At 33.1% G+C, this 18,341-nt stretch overlaps 1 long non-coding RNA gene across 1 annotated transcript in view; it reads left to right on the plus strand.

Annotated features, from left to right (window-relative positions):
* Nucleotides 1-17,335, plus strand: part of LOC138855869 (uncharacterized) — a 28,519-nt gene extending 11,184 nt beyond the window's left edge. Inside the window, exons 3-4 of the long non-coding RNA XR_011395007.1 lie at nucleotides 13,184-13,299; nucleotides 16,944-17,335. This is a non-coding gene — a long non-coding RNA (uncharacterized lncRNA). The remainder of the gene's footprint in view (nucleotides 1-13,183; nucleotides 13,300-16,943) is intronic.
* Nucleotides 17,336-18,341: the final 1,006 nt, after the last annotated feature.

Here is an 18,341-nt window from a genome sequence, read left to right on the forward strand (position 1 = left end):
TATAAAATGTGAATCCACTCACTTCTACGGTCTCTCTATTTTCCAATTACGTAAGTATACGTAAGTATAAATAACTTGCTTCTGGCGAGCACTCGAATCTTTATCACTGCTATCCGATATACTGCTGTGATGCTCAATGGAAAGAAGAAATAAAATAAAATAAGCGAACCGAAGAGAAGTGTTAAGTAAACACCTAAAGTAGTCTAATTACAATCACTTAATAATGTGCCGGGTTTGCATACGACTACACTTTGGATATGGCTAAAAAAAATTGTCTGCAGTGGCTTTGTATTTGAATTAAAAACCTCGCAAAGCAACAAAGATGTTAATACATTCGTCTGCTTTTTTATTGGACCTCTTTGTGGCCTTTTTGCGAGCTTTTCACTCAAAGGAAAATAAACGGTGGGATTTGTATCCACACATACTCAAATACATACCGTCAAATAGCAACGGAAGTTGTGTAAATCACTTAAGACAGCCAAAAATATGAAGTACAAACACACGTAAACACGTAAACACAAAAATCAACGGCAATGACAACAACAACAACTAGAGAATGAGAAAATTGTTATTTACGAACCGATGCGATATTTCGTAGGCGTGTGTACAATTTAAGTCCCCTGCAGATACAAGTGCCTAACGTCTGTAACTGCAACTGCTGGGCGCGCTATGAAATTGCCAACAGGTACCAAATATATGGAACTAATTAGATTTTGCGACACTCTGTGTGGCCATTTAACTGGAATTCTATAGCATTTTGTATATGTGCATATGTTTCACGGAATTGCACACATACATCCACGTATACTGGAATGTTGCGTAACCACATTGCAGTCGCCCTTATCTCAATCTTATCTCTTTAGCAAAATTCAGCTTCGAATCAAATAATGTTGGCCTTTGGCGGAGTACCATATAACGATAATGTCTGAGCCCAAATGTGGTGCGAGTAAGTGGATGCACTCGGAAAGTTATGGTATTTGTATATGCAAGACACAGATAGCTTAAACAAGTTGATAACACGTGGACTCAGCAAATTTGTAGTTGCTGTTGTTGTTGATCGTTTCACTTACTTGTCAAATTTTCACGCTGATTGTGAGTTCTAATGAAATAAATAGCACGTACAACTGGCAATGGCAGCGAAAGCGACCAAATTTCCAGCTGACTGCTACTTAAATACATAAATAATTGTACCGTGGAGAGAATTATTTAAAATACAGAATGCGTAATCCGTAAAAAGAAAGAGTTAAAAACAAAAACCCACACAAAAGTTTAACTGTTAAGAAATAAAACTTGAATCAAATTTTCAACTTAAGCCCACTGACTGACTGCATTGTTTAGATAACTTTCTCCTTTGAAAAAGAGAAAAGTTGAATATAATTAAACTTATGTCTATGGGAGGAGAAAATACATGCTTGTTGATTTTCCCATTTCTTATTTAAATTTTATAATTTTAAGAAATGGTGAAAGGCGAGTGCGCACGTGCATACAAATTCAATTTCTTGGAAAGTTAAGTACTCGAAAAAGTTGTATTTTCAAAATTGAAATATCACTAAAAGTCCATAATGAAAAATATTCAAAACGCAAATTTTGGTGTAAATTACTTTTTGTTTTAAATAATTGCAATAGAAAGAAGATAATTTTAATTAAATTCAAGACCTTGTAAAGAATATCTAGAAGACCTGTGTAAAGTTTCATTCATATCGGTGGAATAGTTCGCGAGAAATCTTGACAACCGACTTTGAAAACACAGTTTCGAGAAAAACGCGTAACCTCGAGCGCGCAATGTAATACATGTAATCCCTTAAAATAATTTTTTGTTTGTTTTAAAATTAACGAATAAAGACATATATTAGGGTGGAGCGGAAAAAAATAATTTTTTTTGCTTAAACTGAGGGTAAAATTTTTGGATTATAAAAAAGAAAATTTTTGGAAAAAAACATTTTTTTAACATCTAGGGGCGGCCCTAAATTACTCTCACTTTTAAACTTAAAAAAAAAATATTTTCGCTCCACCCTAATATATATATTTAAACAAAATACCTCTATTAACTCAATTTCATATCACATTCAGCAACACTTTCGTATAACCGCTTTCATTTGGCATCAGCGCAGCTTCTCAAATTGTTACGTATACGCCCTGTCAACGTTAAAACTTAAATATGTGCAGATACTTAATTTGGCTTTTCCATACAAAACGTGAAACATGCAATAATAAAATATTACTTCTATTTCAATGGGGAAACAGCAACAACAGCAATATACTACAAATAAATAGTAAAACTTTTAGACAACCATTAAAAGAATATATTAAAATAGAACAAAACTATTCACAACAATTTCTTATTTAGCCAACGATAAAATTGTGATGACAAATTGTCTTACCAAACAGTAAAACTATTTATTTTTGCCTATTTATATTCGACATAAAAGTATGCCAGCTTGACTGCTATTAATGTGAGAGTGTTTGTACGCTTGTTTGTTGTTGGATAAGTAATACGAGAAACAATCTTAAAAGTCAACAAAATTCGTGACAAAAAATTTACTGTGTCAACGGAAATAAACACAAAAGTTTAAAATAAACTGAAAGGAACATGAGTGAAAGGAAAGTGAAGGCTCATAAAAAAGTGAATTAGAACCATGGCATGGATAAATTATATGAATAAAAACAACCGTTGAAAAATACAGGTATGAAGAAAATAGCAGCAGTAAGACAAATTCAATTTCATTTTCGGAAGAAGCAAAGTATTTTGTTTGCTCTTAGTACAACACGGATTGCAAGTGCACTTGACGGTACATTCGCCCACTTTAAGGAAGCATAATATTATACGAGTCGCAAGTAAATATCTTTAACGCTGCTTTGTTACTATGCTTATGCATACATGTGACTAACATACATATTTGTGGGTGTGTGGATGGTTGACTGGCTCTTGTACATTCTTTATAATAAATACTCGTAATAGGTAGTGGCGTTGTTAGCAGTCTAATATTGCCCATTATTGTTTTGATGTACTTGCTTTTGCTAAAAATGTTAAAGCAAGTATTGTAATACGGTAAAATACTCAAAGGATCACAAAATATAAATGTGACGGAGTAAAACTTTGTTTATTTAATTCTTGGTGACATATTACTAACATACACAAATGTATTTTTTATAAACAATTATCTTTCGCATTAGCAACTTTTAATTTTAAACAATTTTAACACACTTATTTACTTATTTTTAAATATTTCACTTATAATTCATCTACTATTGAACTCATGTTAATTTCGTTATAAATTAATAAATTTTGTAAATGCAACACAATTTTGCTGAATTTTTATCTTTTCAATAATTAGCGTAATTCAGTGGGGTTTGCTATAAAGAACGCCAAACTTGTGTAGATTTAGATAATACCTGGATAAACATAGTTCAAGCATTTTTTTGTTTTTGGAAACAGTAAAACTTGCATTAAAGCCATAAACATATAAACATAATCTAATCAAATACTACAATAAGAAAAACCTTTTAAATTTTTTCTGGCGAGATTTAGTTAGTCATATATTTAAAGTATTATCTTACTATAAACAAAAAATAGCAAGAGATGTTTATTTTAAAATATTTTGCACAAAAAAGAAAACTTACTAATCAGTTAGCAGTATAAATGGTGTAGATTTTTTAGAATAGTTCTAGACTCTTGTAATGAATTTTTTCTACGATATCAATACCATTAAAACTTTGGACTAATCAATTTCAGTCTTAAATTTTTTTACTAATTTTCGTGTTAAATAGTTTTTTCGCAGTAGGTATAATCTTAAAACCTTAAAAACAAAAATTTATAAAAATTAATGATATCAAAAATTTTAAAAAGGATCAAAAAAATATGAAATTACTCATTATTTTAAGCACTTCATTCAGAGAATTGAGAATTTTTTAATAAAATAAAAGCGATTTTCGACTCAATAGCAACAAAAATTGTGATCCCAAAAATAAAATAGTGTGTTCCCTTTTGCCTTTATTTTGAGGTACGTGACTACGAACTTGTTTGCAGCTGCTTATTTCAAGAATCGAAAATAAATCTTTGACATAATATGTTTAAAATAAATATTTCGCTAAAAATACTTCAACCATTCCAAAAATACAAAATTTGAATCTAAAGCCATTTGTATGTTTTCAGTTTAAACCACTCGAATATCAAGATTTTTACAGCCCATGTAAATAACAAAAAATCAATTTTCATTTCCTTCATCCGCTTTTCGCCCACCACAAAATATTAATTTTTCTTTTGTTTGTTTCATTTCATATTTACATTTGTGCAGGTGCTTATACCTTATCCTTTATCTGCGCTATATGAATCCAAAATACGTGTAAATATGTCTGCATTTACTTACATACGTTTGTGTGTTTGCTGCATTTCATGCTGAAATTTTTTCGCAAACTTTGTCAATAATTTGTTGAGAACTTTCTGCACAAATGCAAAAAGTTTTAACCATTAGACTTTGATCAAAATAACAACAGATTTTCGCCGAGGAGCGCAGGATGTTGCTATATTTTGTGGTAATAAATTGCTTGGAAATATGGAAACTGTACGAGGTACTGTACATCAGCGATTATTTATTATTTCAAGCCTTCGTACGTTTTGCGGTTCAGATAAGTGTTGGCGTATGTTTCGTTTTAAACATTTTTAAATGTGTGTCATTTATTATTTCAAAGACACAAATATCATTTTTCATAACATAATTGATTAGCTCAACTTATTATGCCCATTTTCGCAGTGTATGATATGAGTATTTGGGTTACCACACAGACTGGGTTGATATAAGATATTATCTAAAGGTTGGGCTCATTGTCCAATTTTTGAAGCTGCCCTTATTAAGCCCTTCGCTGCACATCTTAGTAGTTAAACTTATCAAATTACAGCTCTTTATCTAAATTTAGTGATTAATAAGGGCTTTCGTTTAATGACGTTTTGTGGGCATGACAGTGGTCCGATTACGCCCATCTGCAATACCGACTTTCCTTGGATGCCAAAGGATAAGTGCAGCAAGTTTTATTAAGATATCTTAATTTCTTTCTCAAATTATCGCTTGCACGGACAGACGAATGAACAGACAGTCACTCGGATTTCAATTCATCTTGTCACCCTGACCACTTATACTTGTATATACATAACTCCATATCTATCTCGATTAGTTTCAGGTAATACAAACAACCGTTACGTGAACAAGACTATTACACTCTGTAGCAACATGTTGCGATAGTATAAATATATTTATACATACCATATGTACGAAAATCGCACATTGTTTCAGTTGCTCAGCCTACTTTGCATATTTGCATAGAAGTAGAGGCAACGAAATAGAAAGTGGTGCAAAAACTTTTGAAATAAATATATTTATTACCAACAGTAATGAGATGGTAAAATTGTCTCTTTCAAAGGCCGTCAGATACACCTTTGTGGCATTTGTGAAAGTATTAACATATTATATATGAACTTATTGCTTATATGAAAGTGCAATGAAATTCCTTACATAAAACTTGGTCTCCTCGATATTGGGAAATGTTTTCTTTCCAACAGTTTACTAACTGGTTGATCATATTTTTCATTCCTGAACGATTACCCTCCACTTTACAGTTTTATGTGAGATGACGCTATTTACAATTCGAAAATTAAAAAAAATATTTATTGTTTATATGAATATATTTGTTGTAGTTTCTTTTACCATATTTGCTTCTCAATCAGCACAACACAAAGAAGTCGTGTCAAGATTCATATATGTTTTTATGCTAAACGCAATGATAAAAAACTGTGTATAAACAGAAAAATCAGATTCTGAAATTCATACGAGTGCCTCTAAAAATAAACGATCAACTCAGATAAATGTATAAAAAACAAGTAAGGAAGAGCTAAGTTCGGATGTAACCGAACATTTTATACTCTCGCAAGGTCAAATGGTATACTCGTTTGAGATTTTTTTGTGGATTGACTGATATTTTCGGTAGAAGGTCAACTTAAGGTACTGGGGTCTACATATTTAGTACTTAGGGGTTTGAACAGTTTTGGTTCGATTTAGACAATTTTTGGCCGCAAGGTGGCATACTCTAATTGCATTATTCACGCAAAGTTTTACCCCGATATAATCATTGTTACCTGATTTGCATAGTGGAAAGTGAAAGAATCAGATGGAATTGAAAATGGTGTTACATGGGAAGTAAGCGTGGTTGTAGTCCGATTTCGCCCATTTTCGCACTATGACATAGAAACATGAAAAGAACGTTATGCACCGAATTTGGTTGAAATCGTTTGAGCAGATCTCAAGATATGGGTTTTCACCTAAAAGTGGGCTGTGCCACGCCCACTGGCTAATTTTGAACGCGGTTCCTATAAAGCCAATTTTTACCATCTCAGAGATAAAATTTAATGTCTCTGGCGTGTTTAGTGCTTGATTTATCGCGCTTTTAGTAGTTTTTAACAGTACCGTTATATGGGGAGTGGGCGGAGTTGCCACCCGCTTTCAACTATTTTCACACCGTCAATAGAAGTGCTAAAAACATTTGCTTCTAGTGAATTTTGTTATTATAGCATTAGCGGTTTAGGAGATATGCACATTAAACCTATTAGAGGCGGGACCACGCCCACTTTTAAAAAAAAAGTTTTAACTGCAGATGCCCCTTCCTATTGTGATCCTGTGTACCAAATAACAGTCTTGTATCTTATTGCGGAGCTTAGTTATGGCAAGTTATTTGTTTTTGATTAATGGCGTTTTGTGGGCGTGGCAGTGGTCCGATTACGCCCATCTGCAATACCAACCTTCTCACGGTACCAAGAAACATGTCTACCAAGTTTCATAAAGATATCTCAATTTTTACTCAAGTTAGAGCTTGCACGGACGGACGGACGGACGGACGGACAGACAGTCACCCGGATTTCAACTCGTCTCTTCATCCTGATCATTTATATATATATAACCCTATATCTAACTCGATTAGTTTTAGGTGATACAAACAACCGTTAGGTGAACAAAACTATTATACTCTGTAGCAACAGGTTGCGAGAGTATAAATATCTCTCCAATGTATTTGCATTTAATGAAAATACTTGTACATATACGAGCATATGTATATACCATAAGTTAGCGATCATCACTCACGACAAGACAAAGCAGCTGCCGCAATTCGTACAATTACCTCACTACAAGTTGAAAGTTGTTGCCTTAAATTGTCAACGAATGACTATAGCACACAAGGCAAAAGCAAAACCAAAAACAACAAGAAAAAACGCAAGTTTCGGTTGCACCAAAGCTATAATACCCTTCACAGAACTTGATTCCCATCGTTCAATTTTTAAGGCAGCTGTATGTTATAATTGTCCGATATCGGCCGTTCCGACAAATGTGAAGCTTCTTAGTAAGAAAAGGACAAATGCAAAATTTCAAATCGATAGCTTAAAAACTTATGGACTAGTTTGTATATATACAGACAGACGGACAGATGGATAGACGGACGAACACGACTAAATCAACTCAGATCATCATGCTGCTCATTTATGTATATATTTTATAGAGTCTCCGACGTTTCCTTCTGGGTGTTACAAACTTTGTGTATAAATCTATATGAACCTGTGCAATCAGCAACAAGTGATGACAATAAAAATCCAATTATTGTCAAAAGTATCAAATCAGCTTCGCTAATTACACGCACATACAGAAAGACATATGTATATAATTAAATGTGTTTTTCTACATAAGAGTGCGTATACACATGTGGATCAATTTTTGTAGCACGTTTGTGTTTCCTACCACACATCACTGATTGTTGAGTCTACTCATTTGAGTAAATCAATACATTTCGGTGAATTTCTAACTAATTGCCGCTAAAAGGTAATCGATATAACAATTGAATAGTGATTACAGGGAGGTTGGTATCTTCTTCTTTATGGGGCCACAGACTGGCTATTCAATAGTTTTACGGATTTAATTAATATATCATAAACAAATTCATTTATTTAACAGATTGTTTGAGTGTACACACATCTGTCTAAGTGAGAATTTAACTTCACTAAAAAATCTTGTACAGAAGTTTGACTTTTCCAATTACGAGTACTTCTTTGCAGTCCATGGCATGTTCGATTACAAAATAAAAAGCATTTTAGTATTGCTAACAAAGAACACATATACTTGAGCATCTGATATTGCGCTTTAATGTTGTGTTCAGAAGAACAAATAATAATCCTAACATCCATCACTTAATCTACTCGGCTGACCCTTCTCATAGGTGGTTACTGAGGTTGCGTGTGTATATGTAAATATGTACCCGCGCACATTTGTGCTTCTCATGCAATCTAAAGCACATTTTATTCAACAATTGCATTTAACATACTTGTCATAAGAAGGCGTTTTGTACAAAATAGTTATGAAATTAATTTTTATGTCATACCATGTACCATATATTAATATACGCGTAGCTTGAGTTCAGAGATGCATTTTATGAACATACGATGCTATTGCCCATATTTGTGCTATTAATGGATAAAATTAAAGTCACATTATGACTGTAAACTCAGTTGTAATAGAAGTAAGTAAGGAAGAACCAAAATCGGGTGTAGCCGAATATTTTATACTCTAAAAGAACGCCAGATATTATTGCAAACTTTTTGCAGAAAATATCGGTCAACCTGTCAGATATATTATTGAAATTCGGAAAATAATTTCTCCGTCTTTTACCCTAAATAAAATATTCGGTTCCACCCAAACATAGTTCTTCCTTACTTATTTAAAACACAGTTTAAAAGTGTATAGAGGCTGAGAGTGATAGTTGTAGTAGTTTAACTAAGGACGCTTCTTGTGACTAAGTAGTAGTGACCGACTAAACCGCAATTTGAACTCTTGGATCATACCGGCTCAACTGACGCTTTATCGACTAAATTACAGCCTTTATTACTTTGTTTAAAACGCCATGAAGTTCATGCTGCTTCAAATAATCCTTGTTACCAAGCAACACAACGAAATAGCCTCGTTCTAAAAGAATTTCAACCTAAAAGCAGCTCAATGTTGCAAACAATGGCAATTAGCCTGAAGTGTTGAGATTTGGAATGTCACGCAGATGCACCAGATGCAGGAGTGTAGGCGAACAAGCGATAAATGGCACTCGCTCCCCGTCGTGCTCGCTTGTAAAATGGCTAAGATACCTGAGCACATACTTTCAGTATTAGAAAATTTTACAGTTTTGTAATGTTGTTGAGAACGTCAATTCTACGAATGGAATCAGAGTAAAGAATGATTAAGAGAGAAAGTCATTCATTTTGAAAGGAAAAGGATGAGTAAAGTTTTAAGCTGTAAATTGAGTGTGTACGTCTACGAGTATATATTGATGTATTACATATACTATGCAGATCTATCTGTATTATCAGCGCTGTAAAATAATTCGACGAAGTATTAATTTCAAATGTTGGAAAGTTTAATTAATTCTGTTGTTCGTAAATATATACTTATACCCGTTTATGCGCTTATAGGCTCAAGTATATCCATATGTCGTGCATTGGTTTCTTATTTGTATTTCTAAAAACAAACTATCATCGACAGACAATGTAAAACCTATTAGCAATCAGTAAACTATCAATGAACTCAACGCTGGAAAAGATGACACACTGCTCAATGACGATATTCTCATAAGTCAAGCGTACTCCTCCAGCTCGCCGCTATTTGCCTTCGACTCATCTTTCGTGGTGGGCATCCAGCAACTATTGTAGAGCAAGGCATATGTCACTGACTGAATATATCGACGGAGAACCTGACGGATCTGCTAAACACTGCCCAGCTCAGTCAGACCTGAGAGTTGCACGCTCACCTTCTTCTATGCCATAAAATTTGTAGCTGGTGTATTAGGTAACTTCATCATTGCATCCGCGACCAATTTTTATCTTTTCAACTAGGCTGTGTCGAATTTGTTGTTGCTTCTATCATTGGAGGTTCTTTGTTGGTTTATGATAAAATTTATATCAATACAAAATGATTGAAATTTTTTAACAAAAGAATTTTAAAAATAAAATTGTGTAGTAAATTCGGAAAAAGAAACGAATGGAAACAATTATGATTAAACCTGACTCGTTTGAGACCAAAAAACATTGTCCGACTTCTATCGGGTTTTATTGTATGCCTCTAGCTCAATACTATTTCCTATGAAAGGTAAATACTAAGGTATAATCTTTTATTATAATTTTCAAAACTCTTGAAAGTGGCGTTTAGAAAAACAACTGGTCCAAATGCAATAAACTGGCATAGTCAAATATAATTAGAATAGCCACTAATTATATCTCTTAAAGGAAGTGCACACATATTTTTTTGCCTTAAAGTCAGCAGGATGACAGGAAAGGATCTGAGAAGTTGCGTACTGGAGGTGGAAAATATAAGAATGAGAAAGTTTTTTTGTGAAAAACTTAGTATATAGTTTAGACTTTTAAATAACAAATAATGCGAAAGTAAATAACATTTTTGTTTTCCAATTTTGTAGACAAATAATCAAGGGTTTCACTTTAAGGTATTGAACAAATAATACAAATTGTATACACTTCTTCATACTCTAAATGGCTTAACATATTTGTGATTTGACTCTATGGTAAAACTTATGCAAATACATACATACGCATTGATACAGTTCTGTGTATATTAGGGTGAAGCGCAAATTTTTTTTGCTTAGCTTGAGAGTAAATTTTTTTTTGGTTTAAACTCTTCACATAGATATAAAAATTACCGAATTTGACGGTTTTTGACTCTAAATTTATTTTAACGCTTAACATGCTTTCCAAGTTGTCGTTTAAGACTTTTTTTAAAACTCCAATAATGACCACAAAAATTTTTTTTTAAGTTGATAACTTTTAATTAGCCAGAAAGAGGACTCTCCACAGCTTCTAGAACACTTATCAAACATTTTTTATGATGTTAGAAAAAAAATGTTTTCATTAAACTTTTCTTGTTTTATAATCTACAAATTTGACCCTCACTTTCGCTCCACCCTACTGTATATACATATATATACAAGAGTTATTCATATGAAAAGGGCATGGATAAACAAATATTATAACTGAATAAATACATTTATGCTATATTTACCAAATGTTAATCTGTCGAAGCCTAAGGCTATGTTTTCATTTAAATTGAATTATTTTGCTTGACGAACATTCGCATAATTTTATATTTGCTTATGTATTTGCTATGATTGATAAGCTTATGTAGATTTCCGTATGTATTCGTATAATAAACAGATAACGGAAGTTTTGCAGACTCTATTAAAACATTTTAAAACAAGTAAGGAAGAACTTAGTTCGGGTGTAACGGAACATTTCATATTCTCGCAAAAGCAACGAAATACTTTCAGGTGTTGCATAACTTTTTATTAAACAAGTAAGAAAGGTCCAAGTTAAGTAAGTTTTATACACTTGCAATTGGCTAGCAACAAAACCGGCGAAATAACGAAAATCATTTTTGTAGTATATGGGAATTTGGGTAATTAGTATATCCAATATTATATGTTCAGTTAATTTTGCTAAGATATCTTACTCATGTGTCAATATATAGAGTATAAAGCCATAGGAGATAGGGGTTGATTGACCCGATTTTATCTTCTTTTGACATTACTACATATTATTTACAGAAAAAAACGTTCTCTGTGTTTCATAAAGGTAGCGCACATACCATCCCCAATATAAAAACAGTAAAGTCAATCGGATGTTTGAAAATTCTGACATTATTTAGATGGGGGCTAGGGCAAGTCTTAGTGAATAGTTATGAACCAATTTTGACAATTATTAGACTTGAGATGGCATAACTTGAAGGCACTCTTTTTGCAAAGCTTTTTTTCAACATATTCATTAGGGATTGGATGATGATACTGGAAAGTCAAAAAATCAGATGGAACTTAAACTTGTATTATATAGGAAGTAGGCGTAATTGTACTCCGACTTCGCCCATTTTTGTACTGTAAAACAGGAATGTCAGGATAATATTATGTACGAATTATGGTTGAAATCGTTCAAGAAGATTCTAAGAAATGGGTTTTCACCTAAAGGTGGGCGGTGCCACGTGCATTGGCCAATTATTCTTTTGGTTCCTATAAAGCTTAATTGTACCAGCCTATGCGGAAAATTTAAAGTATCTGACTTATTTATTTAATGAGTTACTGCAAATTTAGTAGTTTTGATCAAAACCGTTACACGGGGAGTGGGCGGGGTTATTATTTGTCCTGAGTGATTTTGGTTATTATAGCTTTAGTGGTCTAGGAGATATGCATATTAAAGGTATTAGAGAGCGGAGTCACGCCTACTTTTTCAAAAATAGTTTAACTGCAGATGGCCTGCTTTAATGTGATTCGTTTTACCAAATAACAGTCTTGTATCTTATTTTAGTGCTTAGTTATGGCAATTTATTGATTTTCGATGTTTACTCAAGTTACATTCAACTCCTCTCTTCATCCTGAACATATATATCTAACGCTAAATCCAACTCAATTAGTTTTGGGTGATTCAAGCAACCGTTAAGTGAACAACAGTATTTTACCAGAGAACTTAGAAGAGAACTTAGATATAGAGAGAACTTCTAAGTTCTCTGATTATACGTAGCAAAAAGTTGCGAGAGTATAAGAAGAGTTTAATAATATTAGAGCAACCTAAACCCAATAAAAGTATCTGAGTATTTTTAAACTATAAATAAATACTTCAGTGCATATATACCAAGGAACTGTCATTTAAGTAAATTGACATGGGTCCTTTAAACAATGAAAAAATGTCGCCAGTTGTTTTAAACACATACAATAAAACATATGCAGATTTACTTCATAAATCACTTAGTACATAGTGCCCCCCATGCTGTTTATGATTTGTTCACAAGTTTGTCTTACATAGATACACAATTTAAAGTACGAAATCAATTTCACCATATATTTACAAATTTGATAAATTTATGCAGGACCCTTTATACTAATTTCATAGTGTTCTAGATATGACATCAAGTGAAATTTTCATTATTGATTGATTTCGATGATGATATTTTAACCGGACTTCTAATATGAGTTTGAGCAAAATCTAGAAAGTGTCGACCAGGGCAGATATCAAAAAATGTAAAAGTCATTTCATCAAAATTTATAATATAAGCTATTTTAATGTAATATATTTTAAAAATCCTTTCCATTATGTATATTTTTTTTTTTGTTTTAGGGACACCTCAAGACGTTTTCTTGTTAGTGTTTTAGCGGAGACAGCCACAAACTCAACCGTGTTGACAGTAACAGCATTTACCGTTGAACGTTACAAGCAATATGTTATCCATTTCGGTGAGTGCAAGTGATAGAATATTGATTAATGATTTTATTTCGTTTCTAATTTCAGCTGACACTTATAATTTACCGTTAATATATTTTCTTGATTAAAGTAATTTGTGTGTTTTTCAATTAAGTAAGGGCCTTCTTTTGAAAAGTCAAAGTCACAGCAAGACGAAGAAGCGGTATAAAAAGAAGAGAATAAAATATGTAGATGTCGCTCATTTATTTTTGGAGTTCAGTTTATTTCCTTCTTTTCACTTTTCAGTTTTACCTTACAATTTTTCCGATTAATTGTGGCGATATGCTCACCTATTTTCAGGGCATAACACACAATGTCACGAAATTTTTTATACAGTTTATTCGTAAATGGATTTTTATACTCACGCAACACATCGCAGTTTGTTGACCTAATGATTGTTTGTATCACCTAAAACTAATCGATATAGTTATAGAATTACATATATTTATATAAATGATGAAGTAATCAGACCATTGCCATGCCCGCAAAACGTTATTAAACGAAAACTTATAAAATATACCCCATATACCTAATATACGGATTTTCAATCATCCGCTAGACTTTGCACCATATTTATTGGTTAATCTGTAAGGTTTTTAGTCAAATTCAGAGCGTCTCTACTTCTGGCAATGATATATTGTAATACCTAAGTTGGATAAAAACGGATCAAAATATAATATTATATTTCCTAGCCCTCATATACCTTATTTAAGAAAGTGAATGAAAGAATTTTATAAAAATTTCAAACTTCTGGTTGTCTTTATACCGTATATATCGGTCAATATGTAAGATACATATATTAAGAAAAATTAACTGAACGGATAATATTGGATATATTATAGTTCAAAGCCAAAAATGTGCGATAACGATCAACGAACTACACCAGCTACCATATATTACAAATAAGGATTTTCATTAGTCTAGCATAAAATTGGGATTTCCCATCCTTTGATTGATGTTTTCCTTATATGACCCATATTTTAAAGCTAGCCCCTTTGATTGAGTTTATATCACATATATGCATCAGATTTGCGTCAATTAGGTAGATCCTAATGTTAATATTTCGGACATGTAAAAAGTAGTAATATGACTAAGTGAGTCTGCGACTTATAATATTCATAAGTTAATAAGATACAAAATTTAATTGCAATCCTTTCAAGATTTCATCGAACAATGAATGTTTAATTCTTTCGCAACAGTTTTTAGAATTAGGTTTTGCCAACGCCTTAAGGTATTTCCCCGGATAATTTCGCGTGGTAACGAACATTTCATACTCTTGCAGCTTGCAAGGATCAAAGTCGGCGAAATACTTTTGTGTGTTCGCAAAACTTTAAATATTGACTGGTATAAGGCCAACCGGAAGCTTGAAAATCTTATATTACGTTTTCGGTACCACGCCCATTACACAATTTTGACACCGTCTGCTATTAAGCCCTGTCGCACAATTCTGGGTGTAAAATTCTGGCGCAATTATTTATTGATTAATCGCGCTTTCAGTAGTTGCTCTTAGTTATGGCATACCCTGCCACGAAGTTGGTAAAACACATGAGAAAACGACGGATGGCATTAGTTTTTGAGATATGGTTCTGATATTTTGCGGCTTTTTCTTCCAAAGAAGCTGCTTACTTGTCGGAACCGCTGATATCGGAACACTATAGCATATAGCAGTCATACAAGCTGAACGATCGGAGTCAAGTGCTTGCATGGAAAGCTTTTTCATTTGACAATCATTCAGTTCATTTTAAATTGTTCAGATCAGATCACCATAGAATATACGAGTATGTAGCTGCATTACAAATTAAACGATCGGAATCAAGTTCTTGTAAGGAACCTTTTGTATCTGTGAAGTGTATTGTAGCTTCGGTGCAATCGAAAGTTACAACCGCATTACAACTCTCGTCATACTGATCAACCGTTAGGTGAACCAAACTATTCTACTCTGTAGCAACATGTTGGCAGAATGTAAAAATATTAATAATTCGCAAGGCAGTTCAAATATTCACAAATTGTTTCGCTCGTATGATTTTGCCACCAATATGTTGCACCACCAAACAAGATAAAAAGTGGGTAAACAAATAAAAAGAAAGTAGGTTCAAACTTGGTCTGACAAGCAAAGCGACCCGATCCTTTTAAACTTAGACCTTCGCTATGCCATTTCTCTACTCGTTTAAGAGTCAATATAGCTTAACAAATATTTACACAATTCTGTGTCGGTAACGAAAACAACACGCCTACTCGAGTATATTAACGTCACATAAAGGAGCTGGTATTGATGCCGCAATCCCTTACTACAGCGATTGGCAGGCGTTTTCACTTCTCTTTGTCATGTAGTCATGTGGGCGGCATACGGGCGTCGTTATTTACGTGAAGCCAAATTCAATATATAGACGTGTACCCTACTTAAACAGTCTAAAGAGAAAAGTGTAAGCTTCAAAAAATACTCCCTAGCAGACACCTTGCAATCAACAAATGAAAATTTTACTTTGGCAGACAAACATGTTAAGTGAGCTGCGGACAGGGGATGATTGTTTGTTTCTACCAAGGTTGCCTAATCACGCGATGGCCGAATGGAATGAAACGGTTTGTTGTCAACAATCAAGATAAAAAATGTAAACACATGAGCCCTTCTCGCCGTTATCGAAGGTTCGCGCAACTCTATTGCAACGCATTTTATTCTTGACTTTTTCCCTTCATTCTTTGTTTCGCTTAGAAGGAACAAAGGTTTTGGTACTGGGAATTTTCGTTTGACTTTATAGCCATGCTTAATGAATTTTGTAAATTTTTATTTATTTAAACAAACATCCACATTCCCCGCTTCGCTTCGAAAAAAAAAATTTTAAACAAATATATTTACTTTGCTTTTTTCCGCACGCTTACATTCTTAATCTGATACAAACAACTTTTAAAGAATTCTAAGAAATTACCACTCCGTTCAATTAATATCTGCACAGTTACCAACAAGTGTGCTGTCGTAATCGGCTAAGAAATCAGTCTTATCCCCGCAATTGGTTGCCACATCCAGCCGACTTTTTGGCTATATATTATTTACTATATCTCATATTTCGCACAAATATATGTATATGCCGTTTGGAGTATACTCATGTAAAGTTAAGTCGCTTCGCTTTCAACGCCACAATTTACACATTTTGAATTATTTAAAATTCTTTCATAAATGAAGTTTTGTATTTTCCATCTAATATTTCGTGTTTGTCCTTGAACAGCTTTCTACATGTCTGCTTTTGAATAATAATTACAGGTCTCTGTAATTAAAAGTGTCAAAATTTCTGTGAGATATGGGTTCACATTACTGCTGCAATTAATTTATTCACATTTCTCTTTGGGCGCCTGAATTGCGTTTCGAGCGCCACCGACCCCACAAGACTGAACAAATTAGAATCTGGTGGTTGGCGTTGACGAATGTTGCAACTGGGAAAATGTGTGCCTTAATGTATATTAAAAAAAAAATAAGAGTATAGGTCAAATTGACTTGCTGACCAGCGGAGACCAGCTGAAATTATATTTTCTTGTTAATGAAGTTTCTTGCATTTAAGGGAATATCCTTTATTTAACAGCCGGTTGACTGCATTAATTATTTTAACATACTTACTAATTTTTTTCTTAACTTCTTCGCTTGCAGTTTGAATAAAAAGAACCTGTTGCTGGTGTGTAATAACTTCTACGTCGGAATGGGTATCGCTTTAATGAGAATGATTTACCTTACAAAACGCTAAAAGGACTAAATTTTCTAGCTGATATGAGACAGCGTCAACATAATGCAAGCATACTGATTGATAATTACCCGATTTCATTGATAATGTGCACCTGCAAAGAGAAGATAATCCAGATGTAGATGACAAAACGGCCGTATATAGAAATAGTTAGTGCTGGAGAATTGGACCTGAAAGTTTGAGAAATGGAAACGTCATCTAAGAGGCATAATGTAGATTGTTGTGATATTGGTTTTTAAATAAAAATATATTTTTAATTACTTAATTAAAAAAATATAAATTATTTAAACTAATAATAGGAGCAATTGTTTTTCATTATAATATGGAACTAAGCTTCCTGCTTTTCAGAGTTTAATTCAGTTAATATCATCATCAACTGGTTAATTGGTATTGTGAAACAACATTTATATATTTCATATTTCACAGTACGTGTAGGTTTAAGACCATATATATTTATATACTTGTACTATTGATATAACCGTTTAATAAATCTCTTAATTTAGAGTGTTTGATTTTTATTGTTCTAAAGCAAATTTTATGTGTTAAAAATGTAATGGAAAATTACTTCGATATAAATTGTTTTATTCGATTTTATGCTGCTCCACTATTGAATACTTGTTGCCTATTAAATAGTCGAAAAGGATTTCTTAATAAGTCCATTAAGTTAGTGTAAGGTACCAATGCTCAAGGTACCAACGCCAAAAACGTTGAAATAATTTTTTTTATAAACTTTAAATTAAATATTTCGTTGAACGTTATGCATCTGCTCATTCAATTATATTTGAAATGGTGTGACGTGAAAGTGCAGTTTATTTTTTTGTTCACTTTCCTATTCGGTGGCTAGTCCACAACCTCGATTTATATGATATTGAATTTCGAGTAATGAACCTCTAATTATCTAAACGATGACTATTGACATTGAAAAACGTTACGAAGGAATTTATATGAACCCTTTTTTATGGCGGTGTTTGGAATTGTAGGGTCAATCAATAATGTTATTGCACTGCTTAAGCGTTTTCGATTGGTTTTATGTGAGTTTTTGAATCGGTGCAAGTCCTTGCGGTTATATTTCGTAGCAGAAAGCTTCACCAACAACCGACCACAACATAAGACACTTAGAATAGGCTTCAGCCAAAGACAAAGTAATAAACAAGTCTAAAACAACAGAATCAAAAAAACGAAACGAACATCCTTCCCGCTAGTTTATCTATCCGCCTGCTTTCGTTAACCAAACCATCATGTGTTGAAAGCAGCACCCGGTTACAGGTTCAATAAATGGATTCAGTAAATTTTTATTACCACTGCAG

Source organism: Bactrocera oleae, chromosome 2 (assembly GCF_042242935.1).
Source record: "Bactrocera oleae isolate idBacOlea1 chromosome 2, idBacOlea1, whole genome shotgun sequence".
NCBI classification, from domain to species: domain Eukaryota; kingdom Metazoa; phylum Arthropoda; class Insecta; order Diptera; family Tephritidae; genus Bactrocera; species Bactrocera oleae.